Raw genomic sequence first — 20,504 nt, 5'->3', positions numbered from 1 at the left:
GTCATACAAACAGAACCTGTAAATAATGCCTCAATGGTTGTCCAATGGTTTTCTTTTCTTTTTTTTTTTTTAAGATTTTTATTTATTCATTTGAGAGAGAGAGAGAGAGAGAGAGAGAGCACAAGCAGCGGGGAGCAGCAGAGGGAGATGCAGATTCTGCTGAGCTGGGAGTCTGATCTGGAGTTCCAACCTAGGACTTGGAGATCACAACCTGAGCTGAAAACAGGTGCTTAACTGACAGAGTTACCCAGGTACCCCTGTCCATTGGTTTTCAATGACTTTCTCATTTCAATATGCTTAAAAGAATTAAGGTAATACCCTTAACAGTGATTATCTAAGCCAAATTACTTCTCTCCCCTTTAATATACTTTTCACAGAATACCATGTTGGAGACAAATTATAAGAAACTTAATCTTTGAGATTTTAAAAAATGAAAGAAAAATTAAAATGAAGACAAGTTAGAAAAAGAGATCATAAAAATTGCAGAGCTGCTGTAACATGCTGGATGAGGAGGCCATGTTTTCAAATGTTGCAAAGGTAAGGAAGATCTCCTTTAATTATTTTTTTGCATACTGTCTAATTTTTGTCAACCTTATTTCCATTTTCTAAGAGTCTGTGGAAGAACAGCTTAAGACCACTCAGTGGCTGGGTGTTCCTACCCTTTCATGACCTGAAGAGTGGGAGCTGTAGAGCAGATCTCGGTGATCAAGCTAAGTGCTCCAGTCCTCTGCAGGGAAGTGCTGACTAGGTACAGAGGACGCCTGCCCAACTCCAGACCCAGATGTGACCTCAGGTTGAGTATTAGTGTAGCTTAGGAGCTGGAGCTGTCCATTCACCTTGAAATTCCTCCTGGTCATGGTCTTTTCCGCAGCTGTCTGCTCTTCTTTTCCAAACTCTTGGAAGCAGGAACTCTGTGGAAGGAGAGATGAGGCATGACCTTCAGCTGGATTTCATAGGATGGAGCCACGAATGCTCAAAACTTCCCCAGTCCCGTATCCACCATCTCAGACCAGCTGAGTGTGCTTCCTTGTTAGGGCATGGGCTGGCAATGCCTACATAACACAGAGGAGAGTCTGTGTTACCGGAGGCAATGGTAGGCAGGTTAATATAAGGCTGGTGGTCAGCCCTGGGATCAGTAACCTTCAGAAGACACAACTCCAGGATGGCTGCCCAGATCTGGTTCTTGAAGCTTCTGGAAGGTGAACACTGGCAGGAGGACTGGCTCTGATAGCAAACCTTTAAGAGCTCCCTGGCCAGTATTCTTGGAGGATATGATACTAACATTATTGTGGCAACAATGGCACAAGCTGCCAGCAGGAGCATTGCCTAGGTCTCTTGAGATTGATAAGGTAATGCCATGACTTTTCCTTTTGTAGATGACTGTTCCACTTGGAAATCAAGCTTGGTGCCACCTATGTGGTTTTCGGTAGCAAGGAACCTGGGAACATCTTTCTTCATTATTTGTAGGACATCATGGTCTCTAGTTATTATACAAGTTTCCCTTTAAGTTATGATAGAAACCCAGAACAACATTGTATGGACTCTTCTGGGTGCTGTAAAAAAGCTCCTTTAATTTTGTCAGGCTTTTTTTGAATCCATCATAAGAAAAAATGAGTAATTCTTTTAAAACTCATTTTTAAAGCAGTGTTTTAAAAGGGAATAAATGATATTTTAGTGATAAACTAATATCTGAAATCTAATTTCACTTGAAATTATTTTTATTATGTGAAAAATTACACTTGCAGAATACAATCTATCCATTGAAACATTCCCGTTATTAAAACAGCAAAACTAACAGATGAGAGCTATTCTTTTAGCAAACATGTGCTTTCATAAGACTTGCCTGTCAACCCACAGCTAAAGCTCAATGGATGTAGGACAATGTACTATTGACCATAAAAGATTTAAGATGTTGTAAATATTTTTTAATAAAGATTTACTTATTTACTTTAGAGAAACAGAAAGAGTGCACATGCAAACAGGGGGAGGAGCACAGAGAAGGAGACAGACTCCCCACTGAGTGGGGAGCCTGGGTGCAGGGTTCCATTCTAGAACCCTGAGATTGTGACCTGAGCTGAAACCAGGAGTTGGATGCTTAACTGACTGACCCACCCAGATGCCCCAAGGGCAGAGAATGTTGCCTCCTTTTAAAAAAAATTTAAATTCAATTAATTAACATATAGTTAATATATAGTATATTATTAGTTTCAGAGGCAGAGTTCAGTGATTCATCAGTCTTATATAACATCCAGTGCTTATTACATCATGGGCTCTGATGATGTCCATCCTCTAGTTATCCCATCCCCCAACCCCCTCCCTACAGCAACCTTCAGTTTGTTTCCTATGATTCTTATGGTTTGTCTCCCTCTCTGATTTCATCTTGTTTTATTTTTCCCTCCCTTCTCCTATAATCCTGTTTTGTTTCTTTAATTCTATATATGAATGAAATCATATAATTCCCTTTCTTTGATTTGACTTATTTCACTTAGCATAATACCCTCCAGTTCCATCCAAGTCATTAAAAATGGCAAGATTTCACCTTTTTGATGGCTGACTAATATTCCTTTATATTTATAACCACATCTTCTTTATACATTCATCTGTTAATGGACATCTGGGCTCTTTCCATAGTTTGGCTCTTGTGGGCATTGCTGCTATGAACATTGGGATTTTTGGATCATTACATTTGTATCATGGGGTATATACCTAGTAGTGCAATTGTTGGGTTTTAGGGTAGCTCTATTTTCAACTTCTTGAGAAACCTCTGTACTGCTTTCTAGAGTGGATGCACCAGCTTGCATTTCCACCAACAATGTAGGAGAGTTCCCCTTTCTCCATATCCTCACCAACATCTGTCAAGTTTCCTGATTTGTTAATTTTAACCATTCTGACCTGTGTGAGGTGGTATCCCCTTGTGGTTTTGATTTGTCTTTCCCTGATGGCAAATAATGGTGAGCATTTTTTATGTGTTTGTTGGCCATTTTTATGTCTTCTTTGGAGAAATGTTTGTTCATGTCTTCTACCCATTTCTTGACTGGATTATGTGTTCTTTAGGTATTGAATTTGATAGGTTCTTTATAGATTTTTGGATACTAGTCCTTTATCTGGTAAAACATTTCCACATATCTTCTCACATTCTGTTGGTTGTCTTTTGGTCTTGTCAACTGTTGCTTTTGCTGACCAAAAGATTTTATCTTGATGAAGTCCCAATAGTTCATTTTTGTCTTTGTTTCCCGTGCCTTTGGAGACAGGTCTAGCATGAAGGTGCTGTGGCCAAGGTAACAGAGGTTGCCACCTCTGTTTTCCTTCAAGATTTTGATGGATTCCTGTCTCACATTTAGGTCTTTCATCCATTTTGTGTATGGTGTAAGAAAATGGTCCAGTTTCATTCTTCTGTATGTGGCTGTCCAATTTTCCCAACATCATTTGTTGAAGAGACTGTATTTTTTCCATTGGATATTCTTTCCTGCTTTAGTTGACCATAGAGTTGATGGTCCATTTCTGGGCTCTCTATTTTGTTCCATTGATCTATGTGTCTGTTTTTGTGCCTGTATCATACTGTCTTCATGATTACAGTTTTGTAATAGAGCTTGAAGTCCAGAACTGTGATGCCACCAGCTTTGGTTTTCTTTTTCAACATTCCTTTGGCTATTCAGGGTCTTTTGTGGTTCCATACAAATTTTAAAATTATTTGTTCTAGCTCTGTAGAAAGAGTTGATGGCATTTTGACAGGGTTTGCATTAAATGTATAGATTGCTCTAGGTAGCATAGACACTTTAACAATATTTGTTCTCCCAAGCCATTAGCGTGGAATGTTTTTCCATTTCTTTGTGTTGTCCCCAATTTCTTTCATTGGTGTTCTATAGTTCTCTGAGTACGGATCCTTTGCCTCTTTGGTTAGGTTTATTCCTCATTATCTTATGGTTTTTGTTGCAATTGTAAATGGAATTGACTCCTTACTTTCTCTTTCTTTTGTCTCATTACTAGTGTATAGAAATTCAGCTGATTTCTGTGCATTGATTTTTATATCCTGATGCTTTGCTGATTTTCTGTGTGAGTTCTAGCAATTTTGGGATGGTCTTTTGGGTTTTCCACATAGAGTATTATGTCATTTGTGAAGAGTGAGAGTTTGGCTTCTTTGTTGATCAGGATGCTTTTTATTTCTTTTTGTTATCTGATTACTGAGGCTAGGACTTCTAGTACTATGTTGAACAACAGAGGTGATAGTAGACATCCCTGTCATGTTCCTGGCCGTAAGGGAAAATCTCTCAGTTTTTCCCTACTGAGAATGATATTCACTGTGGGCTTTTTGTATTTGGCTTTTATGATATTGAAGTAGGTTGCCTCTATCTCTACACTGTGAAGAGTTTTAATTGAGAAAGGATGCTATACTTTGTCGAGTGCTTTTTCTGCATCTCTTGAGAGGATCATATGGTTCTTGTCCTTTCTCTTATTAATGTAGTATATCACATTGATCGATTTGTGGATGGTGAACCATCTTGCAACCTGGGAATAGATCCCACTTGGTCTTGGTGAATAATCCTTTTAATGTACTGTTGGATCCTGTTGGCTAGTATTTGGTGAGAAATTTTTGCATCCATGTTCATCAGGGATATTGGTCTATAATTCTCCTTTTTGGCGGGGTCTTTGTCTGATTTTTTGGATCAAGTCAATGCTGGTCTCATAGAAAGAGCTTGAGAGCTTTCCTTCTATTTCTATTTTTTGAAACAGTTTCAGGAGAATAGGTATAATTCTTCTTTAATGTTTAGTAGAATTCCCCTGGAAACCTTCTGGCCCTGGGCTCTTGTTTATTGGGAGATTTTTGATTACTGCTTCAATTTCCTTGCTGGTTATGGGTCTGTTCAGGCTTTCTGTTTCTTCCTGGTTCAGTTTTAGTAGTTTATATGTCTCTAGGAATGCATCCATTCTTCCCAGATTGCCTAATTGTTGCCATATCGTTGTTCATAATATGTTCTTATAATTGTGTGTATTTCTTCAGTATTGGTTGTGATCTCTCTCCTTTCATTCATGATTTTACTGGTTTGGGTCCTTTTTCTTTTATTTTTGATAAGTCTGGCCAGGAGTTTATTGATCTTATTAATTCTTTCTAAGAACCAGCTCCTAATTTGATTGATCTGTTCTCCTTTTCTTTTGGTTTTTATTTCATTGATTTCTGCCCTAATCTTTATTAATTCTCTTCTCCTGCTGGGTTTGGGCTATATTTGCCATTCTTTCTCCAGCACCTTTAGGTGTAAGGTTAGCTCATGTATTTGAGACCTTTATTGTTTCTTCAGAAAGGCTTGTATTGCTTCCCACTTAGGACTGCCTTTGCTGTATCCCAAAGGCTTTGAACAGTTATGTTTTCATTTTCATTTGTTTCTGTGAATTTTTAAAATTCTTTCTTAATTTCCTCATTGACTCATTCATTCTTTAGTAGGATGCTCTTTAACCTTCATGTATTTGATTCTTTTCAAATTTCCTCTTGTGTTTGAATTCCAGTTTCAAAGCAGTGTGGTCTGTAAATATGCAGGGAATGATCTCAATCTTTTGGTTCCAGTTGAGACCTGATTTGTGACCCAGTACATGATTTATTCTGGAGAATGTTCCATGTGTACTTGAGAAGAATGTGTATTCTGTTGCTTTAGGATGGAATGCTCTGAATATATTTGTGAAGTCTATCTGGCTCAGTGTATAATTCAAAGCCCTTGTTTCCTTGTTGATCCTCTGCTTAGATGAGCTGTCCATTTCAGTAAGTAGGATGTTAACACTCCCTGCTTCTATTGTATTATTATCAGTGTGCTTCTTTAATTTTGTTTTAATTGGTTTATATTATTTGCTACTCCCATGTTAGGTGCATAATATTTACAATTGTTAGATCTTCTTGTTGGATAGACCCTTTAATGATGATATAGTGTCCTTCCTCATCTCTTATCACAATCTTTTGCTTAATACCTAATCTGTGTGATATAAGGATTGTTACCCCAGCTTTCTTTTGATGTCCGTTAGCATGGTAAATGGTTTTCTATCCCCTCGCTTTCAATCTGGATATGCTTTGGCCCTAAAAAGAGTCTTGCAGACAATATACCAATGGGTCTTGCTTTTTTAATCCAATCTGTTACCTTGTGTCTTTTGATTGGGGAATTTAGTCCATTTATACTCAGACTAACTTTTGAAAGATATGAAGTTAGTGCCATTGTATTACCTCTCAAGTCACTGTTTCTGTAAATTTTCTCTGTTCCTTTCTGGTCTATGTTACTTTTGGGCTCTCTCTTTCCTAAAGGATCCCCTTTAATATTTCTTGCTGGGATGGTTTAGTGTTCACAAATTCTTTTAGTTTCTGTTTGTCCTGAAAGGTTTTTATCTCTCCTATTCTGAATGATAGCATTGCTGGATAAAGTGTTCTTGGCTGTACCCTAAATATATCATGACAGTCCTTTCTGGCATGCCAGATCTCTGTGAATTGCTCTGCTGCCAGTCTAGTGTTTCTACCTTTGTAGGTTACAGTGCTGAGCTGCTTTCTGGATTTTCTCTTAGTCTCAGATTTGCAAGTTTCACTATTACATGTTGAGGTGTTGACCTATTTTTATTGATTTTGAGGAGGAGTTCTCTGTGCATCTTGGTCTTGAATGCCTGTTTCCTTCCTCAGATTAGGGAAGTGGTCTGCTATAATTTGTTCCAGTATACCTTCTGCACACCCACTCCCCTTTCCTCTTCTTTTGGGGTCCCAATTATCCTAATATTGTTTTGCTTTATGGTATAACTTACCTCTCACATTCCCCCCTCCTGATCCAGTAGTTGTTTATCCCTTTATTTTCTCAGTTTCTTTAATCTCCATCATTTTGTCTTCTGTATCATTAATTCTCTCTTCTGTCTCATTTATTCTAGCAGTTAGAGTCTCCATTTTTTCTTTCATGTCATTAATAGCCTTTTTTATTTTGACTTAATTAGATTTTAGCTCTTTTATTTCTCCAGAAAGGGATTCCCTAGTGTCTCCTATGCTTTTTTCAAGCTCAGCCAGTATCTTTATAAATATTTTCCCAAACTCTAGTTCTGACATCTTATTTATATCTATAGTGATTAGGTCCCTGGCAGACAGTACTCCTGCTTGTTCTCTTTTTTGAGGTGAGTTTTTCCATCTTGTCATTCTTGCAGAAAGTCATCACTTTTCTATTTGTAGAGTTGCACAATGCTTTTCTTAGCTCTCTAGTTAAGTTCACAGGTCTTCAGAATGATTTGATAGTTATCTAGCTGAATTCCTGGGACCAGACAAAACCAAAGTCTCCTGCTCCTCCTCCATCTTGTCAAACTGTCCAGAATGTTGTAAACATTTTGGATATTATATTCCATCCATCCATCCATTCATCCATTCATCCATGCGAACACCCATACTTTTATGTTTAAGAAAGAAATTACCTAATAATTTTTTTGTGCTTTTATTTTTACAACAATAAATTTGATTCTCTAGGCAAAGTTATATATTTTTTTGCCATTGAGAAACATACATGGGTCCAAGGCAATGTCCCTAAAAATAACTCTCTAAATATTGCATGGATAAATACCTAGGCAGTAGAAATGATATAGATCTGATTGTTAATTCATATTACCTATTATTTGCTATTTTATCAATTTTTTTAAAAAAGTAGGGGTTTGAATTCATGACCCTGAGATCAACACCTGAGCTGAGATTAAGAGTCACATGTTTAACTGACTGAGACATCCAGGCACCCCGCTAGTAGCTATTTCAAAATAGTTTAATTCTAAAATTTGAAATATGGTTGCAAATTCCATTGAATTGTTTGCCTTTTAAGATGAATCTACCTTGTCATGGTATAGTTTGGAAGGAATTTTACCATCTTGTTGATGATATAGAGACACATACTGTTAGTAATATTTTTACCTATTTGAACAATGTTCCCAGATTTTTCATTAGTGAACCAATATCAAATTGGCATGTCTCCAGTGACATGTCAAAATGTCCTAGATACTTCTACCTCAAAGTTCATATGACTAATTTGGATGAAGACTTAGACAAATCATCTTTGTAGAAGTTGCAAAACTGTGAGAAATATACAAAAACTTTGGACCCACTGAATCAATTTGGAATAAAATCAATGCAATGAAGTTTAATAAACACACACACATGCACAGACACAAACACACACAGATCCACCCAAAATGTAAGATGAGGTATTTATGCAACCTTGCATTTTAGTCAACAGTATCAACTGAAATATATTTATCAAGATTATTTCTTTTTAAAAAAATCTGAAAAAATATCTGAGCTCTATTCTAATAAAAATTAAAAACAGAGTAATATTTGTGAGTGAACAGGTTCATTACATAGGTGTTTATAATAGTGAACTATTCAAATAAGTAAACATCCAAATGAGATCAGTTATTAGAGTCATGGCATATTCACTTGATCATGCTTCCATCAAAATGAAACTTATGAAGAGGTAGTTTCCAATGATATGGTAAGACACCTGTGTATTAATGCTAAAAACCTAGAGCTGGATGATCTTCATCTATATAAACAATTGAAATTCTATGCAAGTAAAAAATGCAACAGATATATACCAAATACTATCTTTGTCTTTCTGATACATGCTGTCTCTTGGTTTTATTTTTTGTTTCAGCTTTTATGCTGGATATGTATTATTTTTTATAATTATATAAATATTTTTAACTCAGTTGCATAAGTACTAGATTGAAGATGCCTGGCTCGAAAGCAGTTAATGCTGATAGGCAAATGACAGTCTCCATTTGTTGAAAATCCTGGTGCTTTCCATCCTTTACCTAACTTAATTCTTAAAACAAACTCTAATTCACTTAAGATTTGCAAGACCTATACCAGGCATGTATCATCATTCTCATCTTAAAATTCAAGCTTAGAGTCCACTTTATTATTATATGATAGAAATCATGTTCTGAAACGTTAAACATAAGCCTACAGTGAAATTAATAATAACTTCATAAGTTATGATAAGAGAGATAAAACATGTAAAGTACTTGCTTCAGTATTAATAGGTAGAAAGCTCTTATAATTAGGTACACACATGGATGTAGGCACACACACACACACACACATACAGGTGGTGGTGGTAGTAGAGGCTGTCATGGTCATTTTACAATATTTAAAGAGTTATCACTTGGAAAGGAAAGACATTTGTGTGTGTGTGTGGTTTTCAAAGTATTACACCAGGACAAACATGGTGGAAATTACTGCATGCAGATTTCCATTAAAGGTAGAATTTCTAAGGTATTGGCTTCCTTAGCTCTTTATCTCTGGAAATATTAAAACAGTCTGAATGTTCATGTATCAGAAATATTTTATAAGGGAGATTTATACTGAGTGAAGGCTTTTTATTAGATCTTTTATTTATTTAAAGCTCTGGAGTTCTTTTAAACTACTAGGTTCTATACTTTATATTTTATCATCCTTAATTCTTAATTATTTTTCCATATTCTTCATGCATTCTATGACGAAGTACATCCTTTCGTCTACTGCTTTGTTTCAATATAGGCACTTGTTCCTGGAACCAAGAGAATGTTCTCTTCACCTTCACAGGTAGAAACTTTTTCACATTATTGCTGTTTGGGTTTTAAATGGCCATTACAAACAAATGTGAAATTTGCATGAACCTGATAAGATGGATGTTTTCCAAAGAAATCAAATATGATCTCCTTTCCACAAGACAGGGCAGGTGGTGTCTCAGAGGCTTGGTCTGGGCAATGATTTAGAATTTGGAGCCAAAGGAGGCGGAGACAATTAGCAGAGGCAAATCTTAGGGGTTTCCAAGGTCAGTACACAAGGTAAACAGTGTGGGAACAGTTGCCAAAGCCAAATGGAACAAAACAAGGAGGATAAACCAATTCTCAAAGCCAAGAGGGTAGAGAGCAAGAGCAGATGATTTCTGAAATGGCTTAGAGCAATGTAAAAAAGGCAAGAGTGGAGAAACTCTCCAATCTGAATTTCAGATTATGCCACATCCACAGCCTCAGGGAGTGTGGCAGGAAAAGGCAGATGCCTGAGCTCTCACTAAATTGATGTTCTGAGACAACATTAGTTTATTTAAAAATATTTAATGAACACATGAGTAAATCATTTTGCTAAGTACAATTAAAATAAAAAGAAAGAAATGGGCATGGCTCTTGTTCTCAAAGAGCTTACTTTCCAATGGAAGGGAGAGAAGTAAATAGAAATATAATAAAAAATGTAAAAATATATGTTATCCATAAATTATTTGGTAAAGAAAAATGGACTTGCTTTTTGCCTGGTTAGGTAAATATGTAAGTGAGCAAATATGAGAGGAAGAATGGAAGCAATTCAAAAGAAAACATTTCTATAACTTTCCATTACACTATTTTTTAGATTTCTCATTAAGTACAGTTGTACTTTCAACTTGAATTTAATTTATGAAAACAAATACATGAAATGACAATTCAAAACTTTCAAGGTTAGGAGGACACTGCAAATCAAGCAATCCATGCATTCTGCATGAAGTCACTGTGGACCAAAGTTGTGGAAGGATTTGCCCAAATCTCACAGCAGTTTTATTTGTTGAGTTCTACTTGTCTAATTAATAAGCATTCACAGGAAATGATTGTTTATGTGAGTCCATATTAACTAGTGTTAAACTACCCTTTATTAGGCACTTTTATAAACTAATTAAATTGTATGTTAATGGGGCGCCTGGGTGGCTCAGTGGGTTAAGCCACTGCCTTCGGCTCAGGTCATGATCTCAGGGTCCTGGGATCGAGTCCCGCATCGGGCTCTCTGCTCAGCAGGGAGCCTGCTTCCCTCTCTCTCTCTCTCTCTCTGCCTGCCTCTCCGACTACTTGTGATTTCTCTCTGTCAAATAAATAAATAAAATCTTTAAAAAAAAAATAAATTGTATGTTAATGAGTTTGCTCAAGAGCTGAAAGCCTTAAGACTGATAAACTTGCTAAAACTGATACACAGAAATTTATACAATTCCCAAGCTATGTGTTGGTTGACTAATGTATACACTAACACTGTGAGAAAATGCCTTTTGGATTCCATATTGTTTCTTTTGGTGTTTCTTCAGTAGGTAGTATTAGGACATGTTTTTAAAAAATCTTTTTTATTATTTAAAAACATTTTTTTGTAGATTTATTTATTTGTATGAAAGAGCAAGAGAGCAGGGGGAGAGGCAGAGGAAGCAGGAGAGAGAAAGGGAATCTTAAGCAGACTCCATGCTGAACGCAGAGCCCAGTGCTGGACTTGATCTCATAACCCTGAGATCGCGACGTGAGCCGAAAACCAAGAGCCGGACACTTAGCTAACTGTGCTACTCGGGTGCCATTAGGACATGCTTTATTACAAATATTCTATCTACTTAATCAAATGGTAGTGTGGATCATGCCATCCATCTCCTTTCCACTGCCTTTAGACCTAGTTGTTTAATGTTTTCTCTTATGACAAAATGCTAGCTATACAGAATGGTACCGAAACTTGTATTCATCTGTGATGCTGTCTACATTTCTTTTCAAGAGTCACTGAAAAAAACAAGTCACTGAGGACACTAAAATATAAAATATGATCTACTTAGAGATGCACAATGGCTTTTGTTTTACAGTATCCTATTTATAACTTTTTTGGTAATGAACTCAGAGGATGAACGGCACCATTTGCTTGGATTTCCGTGAGAAATCTCACACACAGAAAGGTCACAGTGCATTAATGACAGAATCACCAAAAAACACAGATGTGAATTAAATACAAGATTTTTTCCTAGAAGCTCATTCTTTTCCAATAACTATGGAATTTATAAAGCTCAATAAAGACATAAATTCTTTGTAGCCTTCATTTGAGTTAGTATAAAAAACTATTTGCAGAACCAGCAAGGTGTTAAAGGAAAAGGGTATTAATATTATGGATATATCTGCCAATGCAAAGTAATCTTGGGATTAAAGTTTTTCTATTTTCAGTCATTTTCTTAGACAACGCTTCAATATTCAAAAACATATGGTGTTTACAATTTTACCCACAGGCTATTTTTCCAAAATGACTTCACTGATGGGCAATCACAGGATTTTCAGAATAGATTTTCATTTCTGAATTCTATTTCCTCCCCTCTTGTTTGACTCTTAACCCTTTGCTACAATCACATCGTTCACCAAGATAAGTTAATGAATTCATTATATTGTGGGAGTAGTAAAATCTCATGTTTCCTTTAACAACCTATGTAAAGTAGGAGTAAATTAATAATTTTATTTCTACATATAAATATATAAACATAAGGATGTTGTGTATACATGTAAAACTACTTGTTTTCTATCTACAGACAAATAGATATTCTACATAAGTCTGTAAATTGATGGAAGTTGGACCAGTTTTACTTAGTGTGAAAAGTCTAGCACAACATTTTAGCCATGAGAACTACTCATAATAACAAAGAAGTTTAATTAATCCAGTAGATATATTTTCATGTATTTTGAGTGCCAAGACAGCTATGATACTACTCTTGGAGTCCAGAGCATTTCTAATTGGTCAACAGACGTGGATTGATGGTTTTGCTGACATTTGGGAAGTAGTAATTTCTAGCTTTGCTTTTGTGAACCTGTGCTCTTTCTGAGACACATGAAATGCATGTTAGTTAATTTCTATATTCTGCCAGCAACACAAACTGAGTATTATTGGGCTCTAAGCAATATGGAAGCAAAGTCATTTGTCCATTACACAGATAGGAGACGCTGGACTAGAATTTGAATCCAGATCTGTCTGAATCCAAAGAACCAAAATAAAGAGACTGGGAATGACAGACTTGTATGGCATATAGTGATGCTCTATTGAGGTAGCCTATTGATTATTTCTACTAGGCCACTATTGATTATTAGAGTGCATATTGATGATTAAGGAGTTGGGAGATTATCTTCACTTATAGGCATGCAATCTGTCCAAGTGCCAGTAGAGCAGAAGGGATTCGAGTGTAGTTGATGCACTATTTCTGGATACATGCAGATCTAGGTTGGGACTCTGGTTATGTTGCATTTTAATTACACAAATGGCAAGTTATTGACCTTTCAGTTTAAACTTTTCTCATCAGTAAAATATGCTTCTTAATAGCACCTCACAAATATGATTAGTGAGCTTTTTTGAGATATCCAATGTGAAGTCCACTGTAAAGATTGCTTAGTATACCTTAAAGCACTAAATAGTGTGGTATTAATTGTTATTGTGAAATTTCAAAGTTATAAAACCATGGCTTTATTATAACAGAAATAATAATAATAATAATAATAATAATAATGATATAATTTTTAAATGGGCTCCATGTCCTGCCCAGCATAGAGCCCAAGGTGGGGCTTGAACTCATAAGCCTGAAATCAAGACCTGAACCCCGATCAAGAATCAGATGCCTAGCCAACTGAGCCACCCAGGCACCCCTAACAGAGAAATTATTGATCTTAAATATTCTTAAATGGGACAGAAGTCCACCAAATTAGCATAAGGGATAATTACCATAAAAGATAAGTGAGTGTTCAGGATTGGAATACCTTAAATGGCAGTTGATGGAGCATAGTTTAAAATTTACGTTTTGTGCTCTGTTCAAATGGTAGAAACAGTAGACAGCTGCTTTTAGCAGCCCTGCCTAGTGACCTGGCACAAAAGAAAATTGCTTGATATTCTAAGGTGGTTGGAAGGAAATGAAAACCTAATGAAAGTGTTCATTCACAAGTTTTTCAATGGAAAACTTGAGTTTCCAGTAGATTTAATAGCCTGTCCCAAGTTTTGTAGGTGGCAGAGCCACGATTCCCGCTCAGGTCTAACCTGCCCCTACGCCTCTGTCCCCGCTATGATGTCATGAGTTTAAGTGAACTCAACCTGCTTGTGGAAGGTACCTGCGTCTGTCAACCCAGGTCAGTTTCTAGAAGTGTGCTTAGCCCGGGGGCAGCAAGTGCCAGTGAGTTAACCTTTTAGGATAGCCCCGCAACCAGTGTGGGACAAGAGTTAGTGGTCAAATAGTCCAGCTTTACCACCTACGGTGACACAACTTTAAAGCATGTGCCGCAATGTCTCTGAGGTTCCCCAGCCAAAAGGAGCCTCATTTTTCCACGGCGGTAGCCCCCATACCAACGCCTCTATAGGTTTTCATTCTCTTCCCCATTGTTTCTCCTCCATTTCCCTCACAGTTCTTCCTAGGCTCATCTCTAAATAAAATGCCTGCGCCCACATACTGGCTTTCTTTTGGAAGACTCTAACTTAAGATCCAGTGTATAACACGGTTGAACGTGGCATTGCGTTAGCAGAAGGAGCTGCGCATGCTCAGTGTCCTTGTTCTCCTAAGGAGTTTCCTCTAAACAATTGCATTTGCGGTGGAAATTCTGGAATGGATGATCCCTGGGGTCCACCCAATTTTAAAGCCATCATTCTGTGGGTTTTGTTATTCATCTCAATTCTTAGAACTTGTCCTTGGTAACCAGAAGAAGCCTGCAAGCTTGTGGTGGGTGAGTATAGGTCATTGAAGTAGCACATTCAGTCTTATGAGAAATAAATTGCCTTTTTTTTTTTTTTTTCAATTCAAAACCAGGTATAGTCTTTAAACTATTTCCTTAGATAAGTCAGTTAAGATCGCTGGGCCTATTCTAACAAAATACATTAAGTTTTTAATAAAAAAACTACGCCAGATGGGATTTCTTTTGGTTCCAAGATGTATGATTTTAAAATTCCTCAGGATATCCAATTTTGAAAGTTTTAATATACTTTTTTACATTTATCTTTTTCTAATTTTAACATCAATCTGTGTTCATTGTAAAAAATTTGGGAATAACAGGCACTGTTGAAGTAGAAAACAAAAATAGTATTTTTTCTTTCCATTCCATTTTATTCTATTTCCATTCCATTTATACTTGTATATATAGATATAGATATAGATCATCACATACACATAAATACACACATATATAAATATGTACTTAAAATTAGAATCAAGTTTATAAATAGTTTGTATCATTTGAAAAGCTTAACATTGTCTCACTGTATTTTCCAATATTAATCAATATTCTTCAAAACATTCTACCCCACAATTGATTTGATCCTTTTTTCACTTGTGAGCATTAACCCCATTTCTTATATGTCACCATTATATTAAAAAACTTTTAGAAATGTTTGTTTGAATTTCTGATTTAGAATAAATTTCTAGATACAGAATTACTGGCTCCAAGGGTAGGAACACCTCTGTTTCTCAATACATTTTGATTTGAAAAAAGTTAGCATATTCCAACTAGGAGCATATGAGGTAGATTTCTTTTTTAATAAATAATTTTAATAGCATTGAAGAAAAAGATTAAAAAGTGAACCCCATAATTAGCTGAGTTGTAGAAAGCTGTGCCCAGTATTTTCAAGAGCTATGCATTCTAAAAAAGTCACTGTGAGCACTGTTCTGAGCTTCCTTTGCCTTTGCTGTTGACTAAATTTAATGTTCTTTCCCGGGGAGGACCCAATTAGGATGCACATCCTAAAAGCATTGTGGTCTGGTAGAATTGTAGGGAAGAATTTCTTATTCACACATTTTTGTTCATTTGAGGAGGAGGCCGAATTGGCGCTCGTTTTCTGTGACCCTGGAGGAAAGCAAGAGAGCGATGGAAGCTTGACCCTCTGCTTGGGGCCAAAAGAAAACAAAAACAAAAACAAAAAGACACAACTTGGTGTTGTACAAGCAGGTGGCTGAACATAAAACACAAATATGGAGTTATAAAATTTTCTTTCACTCTATAGAAAAAAATTTGCTGATATCTCATTTGGATGTTTTCTTTTTTTATTACAGTATTATGCATGGAAAGTGGTACTTAAAAAGCCATAATCCATTGCTAAAGGCATTAGTTTCCTTTTACAGTTCAGGCGCAACTGCAATATGCCACGAACGACGTGTTACCTTCCTCAATGTTTCTTCTAATAAACAGGGTAGGATAGTGGTCCTTGGGAATTTTGAAGCTCGAAATTTTCAACTGGGAACTGTGGTAAAGAGAGAGAGAGTTAAAACCACAGAAGGAACTCCAAACCTGGCTAACATAGTCCATTATTAAAGGAGACACTTTCCTACATGAGAATAAACTTACTAAATGATTCTCTCCTTCCGTGAGGTATTTAAGGAACCGTTTAAGTGCACAAAAAAATATTTTGTGGTATCAGAAAGCCTTTGAACGTTTCAGCTGAGAAATTTAATAGCCACCTTTTTCAGAGCCACTCAGGGATTTTTCAGCAATTGGGTTTGAACCTGTAGGCACATGTCATGTGGTGAGCTGTCCTCTGCAGGCCCCAAGTCCTACCCTGTAAACCTCAGTATTTTGTTTCTCCGCCCTTCTTCCCTCTGTCTGCTCTGTTTATGTATGTGGGAGAGGCCTGTTGAGTGTGGCTGATGTCTCCCAGCTGTGGCCTCTCCACTCACCCTAATTTCTTTCTCCATAGCTCATTTGGACCCAAGCAGTGGTGAAATTGCTGACTGGTGAGTGTGTCCTGCCACGGAAGCCATAGGCAAGACATGGCCATCACCAAAAGAGCATGAAGGATGGAAAACACCATCTGGACCATGCAATTTAAATACCATAAACCTCTCTTTTTTCATTTAAGAAAAATCAGCCATGCAGCCTTTTGTTGCTTTCTGCTGTGGCCAAAAACCACTTAGGTTGCAATCCTCTGTTAGTGAAAGAGAAAGTCCAAAGGGACTCCAGAAGATGCATTGCCCTCTTTTCAAGTTTTATGTGCAGCTTTTTTTGGCCCATATCTCTGTGGACCTTTACTCTGCTCAGAGCATGGAAAGTGCCTCCCAACTGTACATCTGTCATCGATCACCCTGAGAGAGCTCACTAGGCTTCCTGGGAATTTGTGTTCCAGTTGTCGTGAGACCAGGAGAGTTTGTTTTCTGTTTATGTACAACCAATAACCCAAGAACAAGCGGGGCATTTTGGAGAGTTCTATGCATTTAGGGAAAAAAAATCACAAAAGTGCTCCTTTCTGATTCTTAACCAGATTTAGTCATTCATTGGCTTTTATTCCAGAGAGTTATGTTATTACATTTTTATTTTTATTTATTTATTTTTTAAGATTTTATTTATTTATTTGACAGACAGGGATCACAAGTAGGCAGAGTGGCAGGCAGAGAGAGGGGAAGCAGGCTCGCCGCTGAGCAGAGAGCCCAATGCAGGGCTCGATCCCAGGACCCTGAGATCATGACCTGAGCCGAAAGCGGAGGCTTTAATCCACTAAGCCACCCAGGCGCCCCGTTATTATATTTTTATAGTGGTATTTTTATAAAAGATTTTATTTATTTATTTGAGGAGCACCTGAGTGGCTCGGATGGTTGGACATCTTGGCTTTGGCTCAGGTCATGATCTCGGGGTCCTGGGATTGAACCCGGCATCAGGCTTTCTGCTCAGTGGAGATTCTCTTTCTCCCTCCTCCTCTGCTGCTCCCCATGCTTGTGCTCTTGCTCTCTGTCAAATAACTAAACTTAAAAAAAAAAAAAAGATTTTATTTATTTGAGAGAGAAAGAGAAAGAGCGAGCCTGTGTTAGCAAGGAGGGGTGGGTGGGGGGAAGAAAGAATCTGAAGCAGACTTCCCACTGAGCATGGAACCTGACATGGGGCTTGGATCTCACAACCTGAGCCGAAACCAAGAGTCAGATGGTTAGCCGACTGAGGCATCCAGGCACCCCAATAGTGGTATTTTATAACAAACAATGATCTGGTTGCTTTTTTTAAATTGACATTTAAGACTGAGTTCTCTAGCCATGAGGGTAATTCAATAATGGTTTTCTCAGTGATTGGGTTCGTCATAAATAGCATTCATCTCTGTTGAGGGAGGTAAGAGAAATATTGCCCTAAAGTAAGAATAATACTGGACTCAGGGTTAGAGATGCAGCTCTGTCACCAACCAGATGTGTGACCTGAAGGAAATCACCTAACCGTTTTGACCTCAGTGCCTTCATCTGTGAAAGGAGAGCTGAGATCCTCTTCCTTTCTTTTCTATCATTTTGCTCAGTTGGCCCACATAGAGTACCTCATTAGTTTGACAATTCATTGGTTGTAAATAACACCCAGGGCTCATCACAGGTTGTGCCCTCCTTAATACCCATCAGATCTTCTTCGTTTCTGCAAACCCGAACTTCTTCCTAAATCTTCGGAAGGCAGGTTGAGAAGGAAAGTAATAATAAATAGTTGCCATTAGATCAGGCCTATGAAGTGCCAGCAACCTGGAAGAATGCGTGAAATGCTCTACATGCATTGTTCTTTGCTGTCATTAAAGGGAGCAGGTACTGCTATCTTATCCATTATAAGTGATGAGATTGAGATTTAGGACATTTAAGGGATTCCCTAATGTCACAAGAGGTAGACCTGGAATAAAAGCTCAAGTTTCTCCAGGACCAAAGCCTGACTCCTCAAAATTGTTGAGCATTTATTATGGACACAGCGGTTTCCATACATTATCCCTTTAATATTCAGAATAACGCTAAGTCTAATAGCATCATTCCTATTATGGAGATGAAGGAACTGTTGCTTAAAAATTCCAAAGCCTACTAAGAGTGACATGAAAGGTGTAGAGTAAGAGAGCCAGGATTCCTTCCTTAGCAGCCACGATCTTTCTGTCACATCAGAAGATAGCTTGGACATACTCTATGTTGTTGGATAACTAGCTAGCATTTTGTTTACTTTTAAATTTTGGCTTTGATTTTAGATGGGCATGTTTGAATTCATTAAGCCAAAAGTTAGGTAACATCACAGAAAATGTTACTTATTCTCATCATCTTTGGACAAGACAATAGAACAAGTTTAACTTAAGCTCCTAGACCCCAAACAAAAACCTTGGAAGACCCAAAGGATTGACAGGTGGGCTGATGGGGAAGAATGAAATCACTAAAGTCAGATTCACGCTCTTCATTTTTCTAGAGTAAACTTCTGAAAGTCAGATAACTTACTATCTTGAAATCTGGAGAATATGACAGAACATTTGATCTCTCTCTCTCTCTTTTTTTTTTTCCATGACAGTTTTTATAAAGGCATGAATGAAAGTGGGTATTGTATATTGGAACCCTATCAAGTGATCGCTATCAAAAAGGGAGACCGCAGTGTGAACATAATGCGTTAGTATCAGCCAGAACTTGGCTACTTGGTCAACAGTTGGAGCAGCATTTATCTCTCATTGTTGATGGTTTCCAAACCAAAACAGAATCATTTGGGAAGTGTGAACAAACTCATATTCATGGGCCCCCACCGGTTATATTGAATAAGAATTACTAGTGGGTGTGCCCAGGGCACCTGCATTTCTAAAAAGCTCCCCCTGACAATACGATATGCCGCCAGGTTGGGGAACCACTGAGCTAGGTTTGCAATCCAGCCTCTAAGCAGTCTGTCTCTGTCTCTGTCTCTCTCTCTTTAAATTTAATTTATTTTTTTTTCCTCAGTGTTTCTAAGCAGTCTCTTGAAGGAGGTCTCTGAAAGGCAGTAGTGATGCTGTTCTCAGCTACATTTTGATATTTTAAGGAAGGCTTAATGAGAAAAGTCACCAGGAAACTCATTTAAATGCCACTATTTAAGACTGAGACCTGAGTCACAGAGAAATCCCCAAAATTTTTGTAATTTTTTTTTGTTTTGCTCAAAAGCATAATTCTTCCATTTTTTTTTTCCTTTTGAAGGAATAGGCACTAAAAATTTAGTCCATGCTTTCTATTTTCTGTAGATAGAGGAGAATGGAAACAAAGAAAATGTTTTGCTTTTCATTCTGAAAGTATGGTGCATTCCTTTTATGAAGAAACTTGGTTCAGAATGCACTGTAAAGAAAATTAAGCATCAGTTTTCATGAATTCTCTAGAGAAATATGTTTTAGAAATGTGTGCACCATATATCAGAGTATTTTACTTCCTTTAAAGTCAAACCATATATTTTGATATGCTCTCAATTTAACAAAGTGCATCAGTTCTAAAGGACAAACATTTCGGTATTATTAATTTGCTTTAGATTTATAATGTCTTTTTTCCATTATGGATATGATTTAGGTTTTAATTTTTTTTCCATATTCTTCTCTTAGCAATTAAATAGGTTTGCCATGAGGTTTTTGTTTTTTGTTTTGAGTTGATGAGAAGGGCAAGAATTATATTTGGGTCAGTGTGTGCAAAGAAGGAATAGGAATCCTCTGTGGATTATAAAAGAATGAGTAGATTTTTACAAAATGAAAGGAGAAACTAATATTGCAGATGTTCAGGATAAAATCAGTTTCTGGGAAAAACCTTAAATCAAAGATTGTAAGTTCTGTAAATTTTTGAAGTCATAGTATACTTCATTTAAAATAAAACTTTTTTTTTCTCTAGCTAGTTATGGTTAGAGTTATTTCTTATCAAATTCTTTTACCAATTTTTTTGTGAGCAGTTTGGTTTAGCTGCTGTGTCTTTTTCTAATAGCTGCATATTCCAAGATCAGTATCTAATTTATGTGTGAGAAACATACTTTTTTTTTTTTAAGGCAAAGAGAAAATCAGAATGTTATGC

General features: G+C 36.9%; 1 long non-coding RNA gene across 3 annotated transcripts in view; it reads left to right on the top strand.

The window, feature by feature from the left end:
* The first annotated feature begins 217 nt into the window (after positions 1-217).
* LOC116589980 overlaps positions 218-20,504 on the top strand; it is a 47,539-nt gene continuing 27,252 nt past the window's right edge. For 2 of the 3 annotated variants that reach the window (XR_004285457.1, XR_004285456.1), the window contains exons 1-2: positions 218-251; positions 378-537. This is a non-coding gene — a long non-coding RNA (uncharacterized LOC116589980). Of the gene's footprint in view, positions 252-377; positions 538-14,318; positions 14,473-16,432; positions 16,470-20,504 lie in introns of those variants that run through there. The other variant, XR_004285458.1, reaches the window with a different exon arrangement.

The sequence above is a fragment of the Mustela erminea genome, chromosome 5 (genome assembly GCF_009829155.1).
Source record: "Mustela erminea isolate mMusErm1 chromosome 5, mMusErm1.Pri, whole genome shotgun sequence".
Lineage (NCBI taxonomy): Eukaryota > Metazoa > Chordata > Mammalia > Carnivora > Mustelidae > Mustela > Mustela erminea.
The sequence above is the reverse complement of the archived record's forward strand: the minus strand, read 5'-3'. Positions and strand labels throughout refer to the sequence as shown.